This window comes from Hydractinia symbiolongicarpus, chromosome 1 (assembly GCF_029227915.1).
Source record: "Hydractinia symbiolongicarpus strain clone_291-10 chromosome 1, HSymV2.1, whole genome shotgun sequence".
In the NCBI taxonomy this organism is placed as follows: Eukaryota; Metazoa; Cnidaria; class Hydrozoa; order Anthoathecata; family Hydractiniidae; genus Hydractinia; species Hydractinia symbiolongicarpus.
In genome coordinates, this window is record NC_079875.1 from 31,458,242 (window position 1) to 31,471,132 (window position 12,891).

The 12,891-nt window shown below is 40.8% G+C and overlaps 32 non-coding genes across 32 annotated transcripts; all 32 read right to left on the reverse strand.

The window, feature by feature from the left end:
- Nucleotides 1-921: 921 nt before the first annotated feature.
- Trnaw-cca (transfer RNA tryptophan (anticodon CCA)) lies at nucleotides 922-993 on the reverse strand. The gene has a single exon. It is a non-coding gene; the product is annotated as a tRNA-Trp (tRNA).
- A 417-nt stretch (nucleotides 994-1,410) lies between these two features.
- Trnap-ugg (transfer RNA proline (anticodon UGG)) lies at nucleotides 1,411-1,482 on the reverse strand. Its single transcript has one exon. It is a non-coding gene; the product is annotated as a tRNA-Pro (tRNA).
- Nucleotides 1,483-1,681: 199 nt separating this feature from the next.
- On the reverse strand, nucleotides 1,682-1,753 carry Trnaw-cca (transfer RNA tryptophan (anticodon CCA)). The gene has a single exon. It is a non-coding gene; the product is annotated as a tRNA-Trp (tRNA).
- Nucleotides 1,754-2,170: 417 nt separating this feature from the next.
- Nucleotides 2,171-2,242, reverse strand: Trnap-ugg (transfer RNA proline (anticodon UGG)). The gene has a single exon. It is a non-coding gene; the product is annotated as a tRNA-Pro (tRNA).
- A 200-nt stretch (nucleotides 2,243-2,442) lies between these two features.
- On the reverse strand, nucleotides 2,443-2,514 carry Trnaf-aaa (transfer RNA phenylalanine (anticodon AAA)). Its single transcript has one exon. It is a non-coding gene; the product is annotated as a tRNA-Phe (tRNA).
- A 416-nt stretch (nucleotides 2,515-2,930) lies between these two features.
- Trnap-ugg (transfer RNA proline (anticodon UGG)) lies at nucleotides 2,931-3,002 on the reverse strand. The gene has a single exon. It is a non-coding gene; the product is annotated as a tRNA-Pro (tRNA).
- A 200-nt stretch (nucleotides 3,003-3,202) lies between these two features.
- Nucleotides 3,203-3,275, reverse strand: Trnaw-cca (transfer RNA tryptophan (anticodon CCA)). Its single transcript has one exon. It is a non-coding gene; the product is annotated as a tRNA-Trp (tRNA).
- Nucleotides 3,276-3,690: 415 nt separating this feature from the next.
- Trnap-ugg (transfer RNA proline (anticodon UGG)) lies at nucleotides 3,691-3,762 on the reverse strand. The gene has a single exon. It is a non-coding gene; the product is annotated as a tRNA-Pro (tRNA).
- A 201-nt stretch (nucleotides 3,763-3,963) lies between these two features.
- Trnaf-aaa (transfer RNA phenylalanine (anticodon AAA)) lies at nucleotides 3,964-4,035 on the reverse strand. Its single transcript has one exon. It is a non-coding gene; the product is annotated as a tRNA-Phe (tRNA).
- A 417-nt stretch (nucleotides 4,036-4,452) lies between these two features.
- Nucleotides 4,453-4,524, reverse strand: Trnap-ugg (transfer RNA proline (anticodon UGG)). Its single transcript has one exon. It is a non-coding gene; the product is annotated as a tRNA-Pro (tRNA).
- Nucleotides 4,525-5,212: 688 nt separating this feature from the next.
- Trnaq-uug (transfer RNA glutamine (anticodon UUG)) lies at nucleotides 5,213-5,284 on the reverse strand. The gene has a single exon. It is a non-coding gene; the product is annotated as a tRNA-Gln (tRNA).
- A 200-nt stretch (nucleotides 5,285-5,484) lies between these two features.
- Nucleotides 5,485-5,563, reverse strand: Trnaw-cca (transfer RNA tryptophan (anticodon CCA)). The gene has a single exon. It is a non-coding gene; the product is annotated as a tRNA-Trp (tRNA).
- Nucleotides 5,564-5,658: 95 nt separating this feature from the next.
- On the reverse strand, nucleotides 5,659-5,730 carry Trnaf-aaa (transfer RNA phenylalanine (anticodon AAA)). The gene has a single exon. It is a non-coding gene; the product is annotated as a tRNA-Phe (tRNA).
- A 417-nt stretch (nucleotides 5,731-6,147) lies between these two features.
- Trnap-ugg (transfer RNA proline (anticodon UGG)) lies at nucleotides 6,148-6,219 on the reverse strand. The gene has a single exon. It is a non-coding gene; the product is annotated as a tRNA-Pro (tRNA).
- Nucleotides 6,220-6,419: 200 nt separating this feature from the next.
- Trnaf-aaa (transfer RNA phenylalanine (anticodon AAA)) lies at nucleotides 6,420-6,491 on the reverse strand. Its single transcript has one exon. It is a non-coding gene; the product is annotated as a tRNA-Phe (tRNA).
- A 103-nt stretch (nucleotides 6,492-6,594) lies between these two features.
- Trnaf-aaa (transfer RNA phenylalanine (anticodon AAA)) lies at nucleotides 6,595-6,666 on the reverse strand. The gene has a single exon. It is a non-coding gene; the product is annotated as a tRNA-Phe (tRNA).
- Nucleotides 6,667-7,083: 417 nt separating this feature from the next.
- On the reverse strand, nucleotides 7,084-7,155 carry Trnaq-uug (transfer RNA glutamine (anticodon UUG)). The gene has a single exon. It is a non-coding gene; the product is annotated as a tRNA-Gln (tRNA).
- Nucleotides 7,156-7,355: 200 nt separating this feature from the next.
- Nucleotides 7,356-7,434, reverse strand: Trnaw-cca (transfer RNA tryptophan (anticodon CCA)). The gene has a single exon. It is a non-coding gene; the product is annotated as a tRNA-Trp (tRNA).
- A 95-nt stretch (nucleotides 7,435-7,529) lies between these two features.
- Nucleotides 7,530-7,601, reverse strand: Trnaf-aaa (transfer RNA phenylalanine (anticodon AAA)). Its single transcript has one exon. It is a non-coding gene; the product is annotated as a tRNA-Phe (tRNA).
- A 417-nt stretch (nucleotides 7,602-8,018) lies between these two features.
- On the reverse strand, nucleotides 8,019-8,090 carry Trnap-ugg (transfer RNA proline (anticodon UGG)). The gene has a single exon. It is a non-coding gene; the product is annotated as a tRNA-Pro (tRNA).
- A 200-nt stretch (nucleotides 8,091-8,290) lies between these two features.
- Nucleotides 8,291-8,362, reverse strand: Trnaf-aaa (transfer RNA phenylalanine (anticodon AAA)). The gene has a single exon. It is a non-coding gene; the product is annotated as a tRNA-Phe (tRNA).
- Nucleotides 8,363-8,465: 103 nt separating this feature from the next.
- Nucleotides 8,466-8,537, reverse strand: Trnaf-aaa (transfer RNA phenylalanine (anticodon AAA)). The gene has a single exon. It is a non-coding gene; the product is annotated as a tRNA-Phe (tRNA).
- A 689-nt stretch (nucleotides 8,538-9,226) lies between these two features.
- Nucleotides 9,227-9,305, reverse strand: Trnaw-cca (transfer RNA tryptophan (anticodon CCA)). The gene has a single exon. It is a non-coding gene; the product is annotated as a tRNA-Trp (tRNA).
- A 95-nt stretch (nucleotides 9,306-9,400) lies between these two features.
- On the reverse strand, nucleotides 9,401-9,472 carry Trnaf-aaa (transfer RNA phenylalanine (anticodon AAA)). The gene has a single exon. It is a non-coding gene; the product is annotated as a tRNA-Phe (tRNA).
- Nucleotides 9,473-9,889: 417 nt separating this feature from the next.
- On the reverse strand, nucleotides 9,890-9,961 carry Trnap-ugg (transfer RNA proline (anticodon UGG)). The gene has a single exon. It is a non-coding gene; the product is annotated as a tRNA-Pro (tRNA).
- A 200-nt stretch (nucleotides 9,962-10,161) lies between these two features.
- Trnaf-aaa (transfer RNA phenylalanine (anticodon AAA)) lies at nucleotides 10,162-10,233 on the reverse strand. Its single transcript has one exon. It is a non-coding gene; the product is annotated as a tRNA-Phe (tRNA).
- Nucleotides 10,234-10,336: 103 nt separating this feature from the next.
- On the reverse strand, nucleotides 10,337-10,408 carry Trnaf-aaa (transfer RNA phenylalanine (anticodon AAA)). Its single transcript has one exon. It is a non-coding gene; the product is annotated as a tRNA-Phe (tRNA).
- A 689-nt stretch (nucleotides 10,409-11,097) lies between these two features.
- Trnaf-aaa (transfer RNA phenylalanine (anticodon AAA)) lies at nucleotides 11,098-11,169 on the reverse strand. The gene has a single exon. It is a non-coding gene; the product is annotated as a tRNA-Phe (tRNA).
- Nucleotides 11,170-11,585: 416 nt separating this feature from the next.
- Nucleotides 11,586-11,657, reverse strand: Trnap-ugg (transfer RNA proline (anticodon UGG)). Its single transcript has one exon. It is a non-coding gene; the product is annotated as a tRNA-Pro (tRNA).
- Nucleotides 11,658-11,857: 200 nt separating this feature from the next.
- Nucleotides 11,858-11,929, reverse strand: Trnaf-aaa (transfer RNA phenylalanine (anticodon AAA)). The gene has a single exon. It is a non-coding gene; the product is annotated as a tRNA-Phe (tRNA).
- Nucleotides 11,930-12,346: 417 nt separating this feature from the next.
- Nucleotides 12,347-12,418, reverse strand: Trnap-ugg (transfer RNA proline (anticodon UGG)). Its single transcript has one exon. It is a non-coding gene; the product is annotated as a tRNA-Pro (tRNA).
- Nucleotides 12,419-12,618: 200 nt separating this feature from the next.
- On the reverse strand, nucleotides 12,619-12,690 carry Trnaw-cca (transfer RNA tryptophan (anticodon CCA)). The gene has a single exon. It is a non-coding gene; the product is annotated as a tRNA-Trp (tRNA).
- Between the last annotated feature and the right edge of the window lie 201 nt (nucleotides 12,691-12,891).

Consider the following 12,891-nt stretch of genomic DNA (forward strand, 5'->3'; position numbering starts at 1 on the left):
TTCAGGTGGATGTGATGACGAATCATGCGGAAATGCAGAGATTTCAGGTTAGAAGCGGATCATCATTTGCTAATTGTGTGTTTGCTGTAAAGTAATTGAAAATACGTTAAGGCAGTCTCCCGTCACACAATGTTTTTTTTCTGTTTCCGAGAGATGTGTAGTGTTACCAAAATCGAAGATATCTTTTCTCTTAAAACGATCGTCCTTCAGGCAGTTGTAAATAAGTATTTCCCTCCTACTAATCGCGCGGACGGAAATAATTATGGTGCAAATTTGTTTTTGATTTTTCTGGCTTGGTGGAACGTTCTTATGTAGTCCGTCGCTGGCAAAATGTAGTTGCCAGCGATGACTATTCAATACACTTAATGCCAGTCAGGCCGCTGGGAATTGTTTAACATGTAGATAGAAATGGTTCTTGGAACAAATGTTAATTATATATATATTCTTATAACAGGTAAAAATACCATCAATGGACAAATGAAGATATAAAATTTCTTCTGGATGAAATGGGGACTTACATTCGAGATAAGAACAAAGGATGACCCTGTTAGTAAATTTTCTTTTCTTCTTTTTATTCCATTTTATTATAAGAGTTTATATTAGAATTTTCGGCAAATTCGCCATGTGCTTCATTTTCCTAGGCAACTATTCGCGAAATTTAATTCTAGCTAACCATCTCCATTTTTGTCATTCGTAAAATTCAGATCTCGCGAAAGCAATAAAGGATCCCTGATCCCTGATATTGACGACTATTACTACGTACTCACTCTTAATTAAGGGACTGTCTTCGTTGTCTCTAAGGATATAAAAAAAAGCCTCAGTACGCAATAATGAAGTCACAACCTGAAGCAAGATTTTCTTCTTACAATTACTTAACTCAAGAACTATTATTTTGTAACCATGTTTTAATACTGTTTTTTCTGACTCTGAAGTGAATTGAACACGCAACCTTCTGATCTGGAGTCAGACGCGCTACCATTGCGCCACAGAGTCCGTAGCTATACAACTGCGTAAGACTGGGACCCAGAGTAGTTTAAGTTATTACTACATGTGTACCTGACCCGAATCCAAAAGGCACGTTAGGGATGTTAGGCGCATGTGATAACACCTACAATAAGGAAATACTCTTAACTTCAGGGCAAGACTTGCGGTTCAGTCGAGTTTGGTTTGTTCTCTGCAGTAAATAGCATTAAGGATGTGCTATTTCGAGTGTCTTTGTAAAAAATGAAACAAGCGGAAATTGCACTGACAACATTAGTTACACTCCAACAATGAGCTCAACCGGGATTTGAACCTAAAGCAAGAATCATGCCACTAGACCATTGAGCCTCTATGTCCTGTGCATTTTATTATATCCATAGAGACGAAGAAGACAGTCCCTATCTTTAACATTAGTTACACTTTAATAATGGGCTCAACCGGGATTTGAACCCGGGACCTCTCGCACCCAAAGCGAGAATCATGCCACTAGACCATCGAGCCACCATGTCACATGCAACATGTCACAATGTTCTATTAAGAATGGCTTTGGAAAAATAGGGACTGTCTTCGTTGTCTCTAAGGATATGAAAAAAGCCTCAGTACGCAATAATGAAGTCACAACCTGAAGCAAGATTTTCTTCTTACAATTACTTAACTCAAGAACTAGTATTTTGTAACCATGTTTTAATACTGTTTTTTCTGACTCTGACTTGAGTTGAACACGCAACCTTCTGATCTGGAGTCAGACGCGCTACCATTGCGCCACAGAGTCCGTGGCTATACAACTGCGTAAGACTGGGACCCAGAGTAGTTTAAGTTATTACTACATGTGTACCTGACCCGAATCCAAAAGGCACGTTAGGGATGTTAGGCGCATGTGATAACACCTACAATAAGGAAATACTCTTAACTTCAGGGCAAGACTTGCGATTCAGTCGAGTTTGGTTTGTTCTCTGCAGTAAATAGCATTAAGGATGTGCTATTTCGAGTGTCTTTGTAAAAAATGAAACAAGCGGAAATTGCACTGACAACATTAGTTACACTCCAACAATGGGCTCAACCGGGATTTGAACCTAAAGCAAGAATCATGCCATTAGACCATTGAGCCTCTATGTCAGGTGCGTTTTATTATATACTGAGAGACGACGAACACAGTCCTTATCTTTAACATTAGTTACACTTCAACAATGGGCTCAACCGGGATTTGAACCCGGGACCTCTCGCACCCAAAGCGAGAATCATGCCACTAGACAATTGAGCCTCCATGTCACATGCAACATATCACAATGTTCTATTAAGAATGGCTTTGGAAAAATAGGGACTGTCTTCGTTGTCTCTAAGGATATAAAAAACAGCCTCAGTACGCAATAATGAAGTCACAACCTGGAGCAAGATTTTCTTCTTACAATTACTTCACTCAAGAACCATTATTTTGTAACCATGTTTTAATACTTTTTTTTCTGACTCTGACGTGAATTGAACACGCAACCTTCTGATCTTTAGTCAGACGCGCTACCATTGCGCCACAGAGTCCGTATCTATACAACTGCGTTAGACTGGGACCCAGAGTAGTTAAGTTATTACTACATGTGTGCCTGACCCGAATTCAAAAGGCACGTTAGGGATATTAGGCGCATGTGATAACACCTACAATAAGGAAGTACTCTTAACTTCAGGTCAAGACTTGCGATTCAGTCGAGTTTGGTTTGTTCTCTGCAGTAAATAGCATTAAGGATGTGCTATTTCGAGTGTCTTTGTAAAAAATGAAACAAGCAGAAATTGCACTGACAACATTAGTTACACTCCAACAATGGGCTCAACCGGGATTTGAACCTGAAGCAAGAATCATGCCATTAGACCATTGAGCCTCTATGTCCCGTTTATTTTATTATATCCATAGAGCCGAAGAAGACAGTCCCTATCTTTAACATTAGGTACACTTTAATAATGGGCTCAACCGGGATTTGAACCCGGGACCTCTCGCACCCAAAGCGAGAATCATGCCACTAGACCATTGAGCCTCCATGTCACATGCAACATGTCACAATGTTCTATTAAAAATGGCTTTGGAAAAATAGGGACTGTCTTCGTTGTCTCTAAGGATATAAAAAACAGCCTCAGTATGCAATAATGAAGTCACAACCTGGAGCAAGATTTTCTTCTTACAATTACTTCACTCAAGAACCATTATTTTGTAACCATGTTTTAATACTGTTTTTTCTGACTCTGACGTGAATTGAACACGCAACCTTCTGATCTGGAGTCAGACGCGCTACCATTGCGCCACAGACACCGTAGCTATGCAACTGCGTAAGACTGGGACCCAGAGTAGTTTAAGTTATTACTACATGTGTACCTCACCCGAATCCAAAAGGCACGTTAGGGTTGTTAGGCGCATGTTATAACACCTACAATAAGGAAGTCCTCTTAACTTCAGGTAAGACTTGCGATTCAGTCTAGTTTGGTTTGTTCTCTGCAGTAAATAGCATTAAGGATGTGCTATTTCGAGTGTCTTTCTAAAAAATGAAACAAGCGGAAATTGCACTGACAACATTAGTTACACTCCAACAATGGGCTCAACCGGGATTTGAACCTAAAGCAAGAATCATGCCACTAGACCATTGAGCCTCTATGTCCCGTGCATTTTATTATATCCATAGAGCCGAAGAAGACAGTCCCTATCTTTAACATTAGTTACACTTTAAAAATGGGCTCAACCGGGATTTGAACCCGGGACCTCTCGCACCCAAAGCGAGAATCATGCCACTAGACCATTGAGCCTCCATGTCACATGCAACATGTCACAATGTTCTATTAAAAATTGCTTTGGAAAAATAGGGGACTGTCTTCGTTGTCTCTAAGGATATAAAAAACAGCCTCAGTATGCAATAATGAAGTCGCAACCTGGAGCAAGATTTTCTTCTTACAATTACTTCACTCAAGAACCATTATTTTGTAACCATGTTTTAATACTGTTTTTTCTGACTCTGACGTGAATTGAACACGCAACCTTCTGATCTTTAGTCAGACGCGCTACCATTGCGCCACAGAGTCCGTAGCTATACAACTGCGTAAGACTGGGACCCAGAGTAGTTTAAGTTATTACTGCATGTGTACCTGAGCCGAATCCAAAAGGCACGTTAGGGATGTTAGGCGCATGTGATAACACCTACAATAAGGAAGTACTCTTAACTTCAGGGCAAGACTTGCGATTCAGTCGAGTTTGGTTTGTTCTCTGCAGTAAATAGCATTAAGGATGTGCTATTTCGAGTGTCTTTGTAAAAAATGAAACAAGCGGAAATTGCACTGACAACATTAGTTACACTCAAACAATGGGCTCAACCGGGATTTGAACCTAAATCAAGAATTATGCCACTAGACCATTGAGCCTCTATGTCCCGTGCATTTTATTATATCCATAGAGACGAAGAAGACAGTCCCTATCTTTAACGTTAGTTACACTTTAATAATGGGCTCAACCGGGATTTGAACCCGGGACCTCTCGCACCCAAAGCGAGAATGATGCCACTAGACCATTGAGCCTCCATGTCACATGCAACATGTCACAATGTTCTATTAAGAATGGATTTGGAAAAATAGGGACTGTCTTCGTTGTCTCTAAGGATATAAAAAAAAGCCTCAGTACGCAATAATGAAGTCACAACCTGAAGCAAGATTTTCTTCATACAATTACTTAACTCAAGAACTATTATTTTGTAACCATGTTTTGATACTGTTTTTTCTGACTCTGACTTGAATTGAACACGCAACCTTCTAATCTGGAGTCAGACGCGCTACCATTGCGCCACAGACACCGTAGCTATGCAACTGCGTAAGACTGGGACCCAGAGTAGTTTAAGTTAATACTACATGTGTACCTCACCCGAATCCAAAAGGCACGTTAGGGTTGTTAGGCGCATGTGATAACACCTACAATAAGGAAGTCCTCTTAACTTCAGGTAAGACTTGCGATTCAGTCTAGTTTGGTTTGTTCTCTGCAGTAAATAGCATTAAGGATGTGCTATTTCGAGTGTCTTTCTAAAAAATGAAACAAGCGGAAATTGCACTGACAACATTAGTTACACTCCAACAATGGGCTCAACCGGGATTTGAACCTAAAGCAAGAATCATGCCACTAGACCATTGAGCCTCTATGTCCCGTGCATTTTATTATATCCATAGAGCCGAAGAAGACAGTCCCTATCTTTAACATTAGGTACACTTTAATAATGGGCTCAACCGGGATTTGAACCCGGGACCTCTCGCACCAAAAGCGAGAATCATACCACTAGACCATTGAGCCTCCATGTCACATGCAACATGTCACAATGTTCTATTAAGAATGGCTTTGGAAAAATAGGGACTGTCTTCGTTGTCTCTAAGGATATAAAAAACAGCCTCAGTATGCAATAATGAAGTCACAACCTGGAGCAAGATTTTCTTCTTACAATTACTTCACTCAAGAACCATTATTTTGTAACCATGTTTTAATACTGTTTTTTCTGGCTCTGACGTGAATTGAACACGCAACCTTCTGATCTGGAGTCAGACGCGCTACCATTGCGCCACAGACACAGTAGCCATTCACAACAGTCACAACCTGGAGCAAGATTTTCTTTTACAATTACTTCACTCAAGAACCATTATTTTGTAACCATGTTTTAATACTGTTTTTTCTCACTCTGACGTGAATTGAACACGCAACCTTCTGATCTTTAGTCAGACGCGCTACCATTGCGCCACAGAGTCCGTAGCTATACAACTGCGTAAGACTGGGACCCTGAGTAGTTTAAGTTATTACTACATGTGTACCTGACCCGAATCCAAAAGGCACGTTAGGGATGTTAGGCGCATGTGATAACACCTACAATAAGGAAGTACTCTTAACTTCAGGGCAAGACTTGCGATTCAGTCGAGTTTGGTTTGTTCTCTGCAGTAAATAGCATTAAGGATGTGCTATTTCGAGTGTCTTTGTAAAAAATGAAACAAGCGGAAATTGCACTGACAACATTAGTTACACTCCAACAATGGGCTCAACCGGGATTTGAACCTAAAGCAAGAATCATGCCACTAGACCATTGAGCCTCTATGTCCCGCGCATTTTATTATATCCATAGAGCCGAAGAAGACAGTCCCTATCTTTAACATTAGGTACACTTTAATAATGGGCTCAACCGGGATTTGAGCCCGGGACCTCTCGCACCCAAAGCGAGAATCATGCCACTAGACCATTGAGCCTCCATGTCACATGCAACATGTCACAATGTTCTATTAAGAATGGCTTTGGAAAAATAGGGACTGTCTTCGTTGTCTCTAAGGATATAAAAAACAGCCTCAGTACGCAATAATGAAGTCACAACCTGGAGCAAGATTTTCTCCTTACAATTACTTCACTCAAGAACCATTATTTTGTAACCATGTTTTAATACTGTTTTTTCTGACTCTGACGTGAATTGAACACGCAACCTTCTGATCTTTAGTCAGACGCGCTACCATTGCGCCACAGAGTCCGTAACCATTCACAACAGTCACAACCTGGAGCAAGATTTTCTTTTTACAATTACTTCACTCAAGAACCATTATTTTGTAACCATGTTTTAATACTGTTTTTTCTGACTCTTACGTGAATTGAACACGCAACCTTCTGATCTTTAGTCAGACGCGCTACCATTGCGCCACAGAGTCCGTAGCTATACAACTGCGTAAGACTGGGACCCAGAGTAGTTTAAGTTATTACCGCATGTGTACCTGACCCGAATCCAAAAGGCACGTTAGGGATGTTAGGCGCATGTGATAACACCTACAATAAGGAAGTACTCTTAACTTCAGGGCAAGACTTGCGATTCAGTCGAGTTTGGTTTGTTCTCTGCAGTAAATAGCATTAAGGATGTGCTATTTCGAGTGTCTTTGTAAAATATGAAACAAGCGGAAATTGCACTGACAACATTAGTTACACTCCAACAATGGGCTCAACCGGGATTTGAACCTAAAGCAAGAATCATGCCACTAGACCATTGAGCCTCTATGTCCCGTGCATTTTATTATATCCATAGAGCCGAAGAAGACAGTCCCTATCTTTAACATTAGGTACACTTTAATAATGGGCTCAACCGGGATTTGAACCCGGGACCTCTCGCACCAAAAGCGAGAATCATACCACTAGACCATTGAGCCTCCATGTCACATGCAACATGTCACAATGTTCTATTAAGAATGGCTTTGGAAAAATAGGGACTGTCTTCGTTGTCTCTAAGGATATAAAAAACAGCCTCAGTATGCAATAATGAAGTCACAACCTGGAGCAAGATTTTCTTCTTACAATTACTTCACTCAAGAACCATTATTTTGTAACCATGTTTTAATACTGTTTTTTCTGGCTCTGACGTGAATTGAACACGCAACCTTCTGATCTGGAGTCAGACGCGCTACCATTGCGCCACAGACACAGTAGCCATTCACAACAGTCACAACCTGGAGCAAGATTTTCTTTTACAATTACTTCACTCAAGAACCATTATTTTGTAACCATGTTTTAATACTGTTTTTTCTCACTCTGACGTGAATTGAACACGCAACCTTCTGATCTTTAGTCAGACGCGCTACCATTGCGCCACAGAGTCCGTAGCTATACAACTGCGTAAGACTGGGACCCTGAGTAGTTTAAGTTATTACTACATGTGTACCTGACCCGAATCCAAAAGGCACGTTAGGGATGTTAGGCGCATGTGATAACACCTACAATAAGGAAGTACTCTTAACTTCAGGGCAAGACTTGCGATTCAGTCGAGTTTGGTTTGTTCTCTGCAGTAAATAGCATTAAGGATGTGCTATTTCGAGTGTCTTTGTAAAAAATGAAACAAGCGGAAATTGCACTGACAACATTAGTTACACTCCAACAATGGGCTCAACCGGGATTTGAACCTAAAGCAAGAATCATGCCACTAGACCATTGAGCCTCTATGTCCCGCGCATTTTATTATATCCATAGAGCCGAAGAAGACAGTCCCTATCTTTAACATTAGGTACACTTTAATAATGGGCTCAACCGGGATTTGAGCCCGGGACCTCTCGCACCCAAAGCGAGAATCATGCCACTAGACCATTGAGCCTCCATGTCACATGCAACATGTCACAATGTTCTATTAAGAATGGCTTTGGAAAAATAGGGACTGTCTTCGTTGTCTCTAAGGATATAAAAAACAGCCTCAGTACGCAATAATGAAGTCACAACCTGGAGCAAGATTTTCTCCTTACAATTACTTCACTCAAGAACCATTATTTTGTAACCATGTTTTAATACTGTTTTTTCTGACTCTGACGTGAATTGAACACGCAACCTTCTGATCTTTAGTCAGACGCGCTACCATTGCGCCACAGAGTCCGTAACCATTCACAACAGTCACAACCTGGAGCAAGATTTTCTTTTTACAATTACTTCACTCAAGAACCATTATTTTGTAACCATGTTTTAATACTGTTTTTTCTGACTCTTACGTGAATTGAACACGCAACCTTCTGATCTTTAGTCAGACGCGCTACCATTGCGCCACAGAGTCCGTAGCTATACAACTGCGTAAGACTGGGACCCAGAGTAGTTTAAGTTATTACCGCATGTGTACCTGACCCGAATCCAAAAGGCACGTTAGGGATGTTAGGCGCATGTGATAACACCTACAATAAGGAAGTACTCTTAACTTCAGGGCAAGACTTGCGATTCAGTCGAGTTTGGTTTGTTCTCTGCAGTAAATAGCATTAAGGATGTGCTATTTCGAGTGTCTTTGTAAAATATGAAACAAGCGGAAATTGCACTGACAACATTAGTTACACTCCAACAATGGGCTCAACCGGGATTTGAACCTAAATCAAGAATTATGCCACTAGACCATTGAGCCTCTATGTCCCGTGCATTTTATTATATCCATAGAGACGAAGAAGACAGTCCCTATCTTTAACATTAGTTACACTTTAATAATGGGTTCCACCGGTATTTGAACCCGGGACCTCTCGCACCCAAAGCGAGAATCATGCCACTAGACCATTGAGCCTCCATGTCACATGCAACATGTCACAATGTTCTATTAAGAATGGATTTGGAAAAATAGGGACTGTCTTCGTTGTCTCTAAGGATATAAAAAAAAGCCTCAGTACGCAATAATGAAGTCACAACCTGAATCAAGATTTTCTTCTTACAATTACTTCACTCAAGAACCATTATTTTGTAACCATGTTTTAATACTGTTTTTTCTGGCTCTGACGTGAATTGAACACGCAACCTTCTGATCTGGAGTCAGACGCGCTACCATTGCGCCACAGACACAGTAGCCATTCACAACAGTCACAACCTGGAGCAAGATTTTCTTTTACAATTACTTCACTCAAGAACCATTATTTTGTAACCATGTTTTAATACTGTTTTTTCTCACTCTGACGTGAATTGAACACGCAACCTTCTGATCTTTAGTCAGACGCGCTACCATTGCGCCACAGAGTCCGTAGCTATACAACTGCGTAAGACTGGGACCCTGAGTAGTTTAAGTTATTACTACATGTGTACCTGACCCGAATCCAAAAGGCACGTTAGGGATGTTAGGCGCATGTGATAACACCTACAATAAGGAAGTACTCTTAACTTCAGGGCAAGACTTGCGATTCAGTCGAGTTTGGTTTGTTCTCTGCAGTAAATAGCATTAAGGATGTGCTATTTCGAGTGTCTTTGTAAAAAATGAAACAAGCGGAAATTGCACTGACAACATTAGTTACACTCCAACAATGGGCTCAACCGGGATTTGAACCTAAAGCAAGAATCATGCCACTAGACCATTGAGCCTCTATGTCCCGCGCATTTTATTATATCCATAGAGCCGAAGAAGACAGTCCCTATCTTTAACATTAGGTACACTTTAATAATGGGCTCAACCGGGATTTGAGCCCGGGACCTCTCGCACCCAAAGCGAGAATCATGCCACTAGACCATTGAGCCTCCATGTCACATGCAACATGTCACAATGTTCTATTAAGAATGGCTTTGGAAAAATAGGGACTGTCTTCGTTGTCTCTAAGGATATAAAAAACAGCCTCAGTACGCAATAATGAAGTCACAACCTGGAGCAAGATTTTCTCCTTACAATTACTTCACTCAAGAACCATTATTTTGTAACCATGTTTTAATACTGTTTTTTCTGACTCTGACGTGAATTGAACACGCAACCTTCTGATCTTTAGTCAGACGCGCTACCATTGCGCCACAGAGTCCGTAACCATTCACAACAGTCACAACCTGGAGCAAGATTTTCTTTTTACAATTACTTCACTCAAGAACCATTATTTTGTAACCATGTTTTAATACTGTTTTTTCTGACTCTTACGTGAATTGAACACGCAACCTTCTGATCTTTAGTCAGACGCGCTACCATTGCGCCACAGAGTCCGTAGCTATACAACTGCGTAAGACTGGGACCCAGAGTAGTTTAAGTTATTACCGCATGTGTACCTGACCCGAATCCAAAAGGCACGTTAGGGATGTTAGGCGCATGTGATAACACCTACAATAAGGAAGTACTCTTAACTTCAGGGCAAGACTTGCGATTCAGTCGAGTTTGGTTTGTTCTCTGCAGTAAATAGCATTAAGGATGTGCTATTTCGAGTGTCTTTGTAAAATATGAAACAAGCGGAAATTGCACTGACAACATTAGTTACACTCCAACAATGGGCTCAACCGGGATTTGAACCTAAATCAAGAATTATGCCACTAGACCATTGAGCCTCTATGTCCCGTGCATTTTATTATATCCATAGAGACGAAGAAGACAGTCCCTATCTTTAACATTAGTTACACTTTAATAATGGGTTCCACCGGTATTTGAACCCGGGACCTCTCGCACCCAAAGCGAGAATCATGCCACTAGACCATTGAGCCTCCATGTCACATGCAACATGTCACAATGTTCTATTAAGAATGGATTTGGAAAAATAGGGACTGTCTTCGTTGTCTCTAAGGATATAAAAAAAAGCCTCAGTACGCAATAATGAAGTCACAACCTGAATCAAGATTTTCTTCTTACAATTACTTAACTCAAGAACCATTATTTTGTAACCATGTTTTAATACTGTTTTTTCTGACTCTGACGTGAATTGAACACGCAACCTTCTGATCTTTAGTCAGACGCGCTACCATTGCGCCACAGAGTCCGTAGCTATACAACTGCGTAAGACTGGGACCCAGAGTAGTTTAAGTTATTACTACATGTGTACCTCACCCGAATCCAAAAGGCACGTTAGGGTTGTTAGGCGCATGTGATAACACCTACAATAAGGAAGTACTCTTAACTTCAGGCAAGACTTGCGATTCAGTCTAGTTTGGTTTGTTCTCTGCAGTAAATAGCATTAAGGATGTGCTATTTCGAGTGTCTTTCTAAAAAATTAAACAAGCGGAAATTGCACTGACAACATTAGTTACACTCCAACAATGGGCTCAACCGGGATTTGAACCTAAAGCAAGAATCATGCCACTAGACCATTGAGCCTCTATGTCCCGTGCATTTTATTATATCCATAGAGACGAAGAAGACAGTCCCTATCTTTAACATTAGGTACACTTTAATAATGGGCTCAACCGGGATTTGAACCCGGGACCTCTCGCACCCAAAGCGAGAATCATGCCACTAGACCATTGAGCCTCCATGTCACATGCAACATGTCACAATGTTCTATTAGGAATGGCTTTGGAAAAATAGGGACTGTCTTCGTTGTCTCTAAGGATATAAAAAACAGCCTCAGTACGCAATAATGAAGTCACAACCTGGAGCAAGATTTTCTTCTTACAATTACTTCACTCAAGAACCATTATTTTGTAACCATGCTTTAATACTGTTTTTTCTGACTCTGACGTGAATTGAACACGCAACCTTCTGATCTTTAGTCAGACGCGCTACCATTGCGCCACAGAGTCCGTAGCTATACAACTGCGTAAGACTGGGACCCTGAGTAGTTTAAGTTATTACTACATGTGTACCTGACCCGAATCCAAAAGGCACGTTAGGGATGTTAGGCGCATGTGATAACACCTACAATAAGGAAGTACTCTTAACTTCAGGGCAAGACTTGCGATTCAGTCGAGTTTGGTTTGTTCTCTGCAGTAAATAGCATTAAGGATGTGCTATTTCGAGTGTCTTTCTAAAAAATGAAACAAGCGGAAATTGCACTGACAACATTAGTTACACTCCAACAATGGGCTCAACCGGGATTTGAACCTAAAGCAAGAATCATGCCACTAGACCATTGAGCCTCTATGTCCCGTACATTTTATTATATCCATAGAGACGAAGAAGACAGTCCCTATCTTTAACATTAGGTACAGTTTAATAATGGGCTCAACCGGGATTTGAACCCGGGACCTCTCGCAGCCAAAGCGAGAATCATGCCACTAGACCATCGAGCCTCCATGTCACATGCAACATGTCACAATGTTCTATTAAGAATGGCTTTGGAAAAATAGGGACTGTTTTCGTTGTCTCTAAGGATATGAAAAAAAGCCTCAGTACGCAATAGTGAAGTCATAACCTGGAGCAAGATTTTCTTCTTACAATTACTTCACTCAAGAACCATTATTTTGTAACCATGTTTTAATACTGTTTTTTCTGACTCTGACGTGAATTGAACACGCAACCTTCTGATCTGGAATCAGACGCGCTACCATTGCGCCACAGAGTCCGTAGCTATACAACTGCGTAAGACTGGGACCAAGAGTAGTTTAAGTTATTACTACATGTGTACCTGACCCGAATCCAAAAGGCACGTTAGGGATGTTAGGCGCATGTGATAACACCTACAATAAGGAAATACTCTTAACTTCAGGGCAAGACTTGCGATTCAGTCGAGTTTGGTTTGTTCTCTGCTGTAAATAGCTTTAAG